This window comes from Triticum aestivum, chromosome 5B, assembly GCF_018294505.1.
Source record: "Triticum aestivum cultivar Chinese Spring chromosome 5B, IWGSC CS RefSeq v2.1, whole genome shotgun sequence".
Classification (NCBI taxonomy): Eukaryota; Viridiplantae; Streptophyta; class Magnoliopsida; order Poales; family Poaceae; genus Triticum; species Triticum aestivum.
The window spans coordinates 639,826,558-639,831,203 of record NC_057807.1 but is presented as its reverse complement, the minus strand read 5'-3'; the positions used below and the strand labels follow the sequence as shown (position 1 = coordinate 639,831,203).

General features: G+C 53.9%; 1 pseudogene; it reads left to right on the top strand.

Annotated features, from left to right (window-relative positions):
* LOC123117322 (protochlorophyllide-dependent translocon component 52, chloroplastic-like) overlaps positions 1–2,788 on the top strand; it is an 86,741-nt pseudogene extending 83,953 nt beyond the window's left edge.
* Positions 2,789–4,646: the final 1,858 nt, after the last annotated feature.

Here is a 4,646-nt window from a genome sequence, read left to right as displayed (position 1 = left end):
CGCCGTCCGTGAGGGGGGGCACACCCCGGACACGCGTGCCGCCTCTTCGGACATGCCACCACACCACCCCGCATGTATGAGGGCCCGGTGCGACGCTCCGGTGGCATTGCTACCCCCAGTGCCCCCGTCCTGCCTATCCCTGTAGCGTTTGACCACGCGATCTAGCCATTTGACTTTGCACGGACGGGCTTTGACCATTGGACCTCCCCACCCGGTTGTGTTAGGTCAGCCCATAGGAACACTCTAGAGCAACATCCGGGCCAGACCCACAGCAAGATCCCCTCCGTGTAGACCCCACGCGTCCGTTTCCCCCCTCCAAGTACCGACGGCAGCGCCGTCCGTGAGGGGGCACACCCCGGAGCCCCAAGACGGGCGTCTACGCATGCATGAACACTTTCACATATGCATCGGGACCCGTGCGATGTTTCGGTGACATAGCTACACCCCGAATTCCCCCCACCAACCAGAATTCCTTCCGTGTCGACCGTTTCCCCCCTCCGTGACACGCCGATAGCGACGTTCGTAACGGGGGGCAATCGATATACCATCGGGTATGTTTTTTTAGATAAGGCATAATTATCTTATACAAAAACAAAAACTAAAATAAAGTAAAAATAACAAAACAGAGTAAAAATAAAAAAATAAAGTAAAATACACGTATGCCGACGGCAAGGCCGTCGGCATATCTGTGCACACACGGAGGTTGTCCCACGGATCGATGACGTGGCGTGGCACACAGATCAATGACGTGGCGAAGGGGCCTATGCCGACGGCTGTGCCGTAGGCATACCTCTGCCACAGATAACCAAAGTAACAAATAAAAAAATTAATTAAAATAAACGTATGCCGAAGGCAAGGCCGTCGGCATATCTGTGCACACACGGAGGTTGTCCCACGGATCGCTGACGTGGCGTGGCACACGGATTGCTGACGTGGCAGAGGGGCCTATGCCGACGGCTCTGCCTTAGGCATATCTCTGCCACAGATATGCCGACGGCCGCCGTTACCGCCCGTCGACGTAGGGTCAACGCCGTCAAATGGTCAGCGCTGACCGGGCATGTGGGCCCTGGCTATGCCGACGGCCTGTCCTATGCCGACGGGCCCCGTAGGCGTACCTCGGGCGGTCCCGACGGCTTGGTCTATGCCGACGACCCCGTCGGCATAGATGAATGTATGCCGACGGCTTTTCTACGCCTACGGCCTTTCCTTGGCCGTCGGCATAGGTCCATAGATGCCGACGGGTGCCGTCGGCATAGATTTGGCCGTCGGCAACCCCAGTTTTTCTGGTAGTGGGCCGACGAGGAGCACCAGGACGTTCTGCAGAGGAAGCGCCCGCCATTCATCCCGGAGATCGACGACCCCTCCTTCGTCACCGTCTACGGCGTCAGGGACCTCCCCTACGGGTACACAATTACACATCCTCAACCTCCATATATGCGGCTGCCTCCCTCCATTGCACAGTCTCACAGCTCAATTGATACTCTTGCAGGTACGATGTGCTGGTAGAGAACCTCATGGACCCTGCCCATGTCCCCTACGCGCACAAGGGGCTGATGGGCAAGCTTCTCAAGAAGGAAAACCTCGGCAGATAAGCCTCTATATATGCCTGCCTGCCTGCCTGACATGACAGGCGCCGTCGAATTCAGTTTGCAGAGTGTCACTGAAACACGGAATACAAGTGCTGATTCAATTGTTGTTCTTGTTCTCTTCACAGTTGAGTTCGACATCGAAGGCGGCGGGCCGATAAAGATGAAGACGAAGGTGGCGAACGTGGACGGGTTCCTGACGGAGCAGCAGGAGAACCGCGGCTACTTCCGGTACGCCGCGCCGTGCACCTTCTACGGCTCGCCGCTTCCCAGAGAGGTCGCACGGTTCGCCGTCGACGACTCGCCGCTTCCCAGTGAGGCCACGGAAGAGGTATGCATGGATCGATGAGCACTTGAGAGAAGAACAAATCAGTTTATGGCATGGATTGGTTTGGGCATGCAGGTGAAGAAGAAGCCCCAGTTCATGATGGTGTTCATGTGCGTCCCAGTGGCGCCGGGGAAGAGCAGGGTGATCTGGGCCTTCCCGAGGAACGTCGGCCTGTGGCTCGACAAGGTCATACCGCGGTGGTACTACCACATGGGCCCGAACGCCCTCTTGGACTCGGACACGTACCTCCTCCACGTCGAGGTAATTAATGGAGCTCAAGCAACAGACCCATTGCTCCGAATTTCTGAATTCTAAACATGACCCCATTGTTCTTCCGTCGTTTCAGGAGCGCAACTTCGCGGCGGCCGGCGCCGAGAACTGGCACAAAGCCGTGTACGTGCCCACGTCGTCAGACAACATGGTGATCGCTTTCAGAAACTGGTTCAGAAAGCACTGCAAGAGCCAGGTCGGCTGGGCCGTCCCCACAGCCGATCAGCTGCCGGCGACTCCAACCAAAGACAAGCTCATGGAAAGGTGCCACGGCAACCTGCAGCTTGGAATACCCGAGAATTCCGATCATATATAACAGTTTTGATGTTGTGATGGCATCCACAGGTACTGGTCGCACGTCGCGCAGTGCAGGAGCTGCAGCGCGGCGTTGAAGGCCATGAAGGCGCTGGAGGTCGCCCTGCAGTTCGCGTCGGTTGCGGTCGTCGGCTTCCTCGCCGTCGCCAAGGGGACGCTGGTAACATCAGTCGTGCAGAGAGCTGTTGTTGTGTCCTTGGCCGTGCTGTGCTTCGCCGCGTCCCGTTGGCTCGCGAGCTTCATCGAGAAGAACTTCTATTTCCATGATTACGTTCATGCTTACAAGTGAAGACATATCCCGGCCCGTGCCATTCAGTCAAAGATAAATGGATTTGCCGAGAGAGGACTTTACATCCTCGGAGCATCTCCAATGGATGATTATATTTTTGATGCCTCAAATCGGTGATGTAAAAATTTGAAACACCAAAAAGTACTTTTTACATCTCCGAAAAAGACTCAACTCTAACAAATGGTTCAAAACGGAGATGTAAAAGAACAACTCCAACAGACGGTCCAAAACGAAGATGTAAAACCGGCCGCCGACAGCGCGGCTGCTGTTCAGCCACGGTTTTGCATTGAAATATCACTTAAAATTTCAAATTAGAGTGCATCATCATCATAGTTTCAAATCCCTAACAGAAGTGCATCATATCATCATAGTTTCAAATCCCTCTACCGAAAGTGCATCGTCCCAATCAAAGTTTTTCGCCCTACAAATTAAAATGCACATGAATATCATTCATGCGGGTCATCAACACCACCGGCATTGTGAACCGTGGTACGATCATCATCATCACCGACTTCTTTGTCGAGTTTGTGAAGCGGTGAAGTCTCGTTGAGCACCACCGGAAGCACCTTCATTGCCTCCCATGGCGGTCATGTTGCCGACGAAGCTACCTCCAACGCCACACATGTTGCCGCCATAGCCACCTCCGAAGCCACCCATCATGTTGCCGCCAAAGCCACCTCCCATGCCGGTCTTGTTGCCTCCGAAGCCACCTCCCATTTTGCCACCAAAGCCACCTTCCATGTTGCCACAGAAGCTACCTCCCATGTTTCTGCCAAATGCACCATTCATGGCACCTTCCATCATGTTCATGTAGCCACCCATGGCACCTCCCATCATGTTCATGTAGCCACCCGTGGCACCTCCCATGCCTCCTCCCATCATCATTTGCGTCATGAGCATTCGCCTTTCATGTTCCTCTCTCGAAACAATCCTTGCGCAATCATTTTCTACAATAAAACAACTAACACATCATCATCAAAATGTGGAACAATCCAATATTTGAGAAAGCACGCACGAAGAGGAAATATTTACCAAGTCACTATCACCGCAACCACTTGGGTTCATGCGAGCAACATTTGACAAGCAACCGGCTCACTTTTAGCATTCAGCGTTGATGGTGGACCAACGTTGGCGAAGAGAGTCGCTTGAACGGAAGTGACCACTTGTGTTGCGCTCATTGAAGTAATCCTTGATGCGTTGCCAATAGGTGTTTACCATTTGGTCGCTTCCAACAAATGCATCTTGAGAGACATTCTTCCATGCGGTGCATATCAACACATCCTCCGCATTGGTATTATTTCCACTTCTTCCCTTCGCAACAAAGCCCTCATCGTCCATGTCAAGATTGTCATCACCATATTGGGTTTCATATTCTTGTGACACATACTCATGCGACACATAATCATCATTTGCCACATTATTCGCGTGCATGAAAGCTTCATCATCAAGGCTACAATTGGACGTACAAACATTCAACGTCACATTCAATTTGAAACAACAAACGAGAGCACAAAATATTTTTTTTACCTTTGCGGCATATCATCGAACATGTTGGAGGCGGTGGCCGTCGGCGTGGCCACATCTTCCTCCACGGCTGGCGGTGGCGGCGGCGGAGGTCGAGGAACTACTCGGCTACTGGAGGACGCCGCCGGCCGTGGCTGCGAATCGTCGGCTCGAGCCGCCGCGGCTGCCTTCGAGATTTTGGCCAGTCGAGCCGCACTTTCGGCTGGGTTGCGGCCACGGTTCGCCGGTCGTTTTTGCCTCCGCCTCGTGCCTTGTCGACTTCGTAGGAACCGCCGGCGCAGTGGCGACCGGCCAAGGCGGCGCTAGCATGGACGCGGTCGCGGAGGGCGAGTTC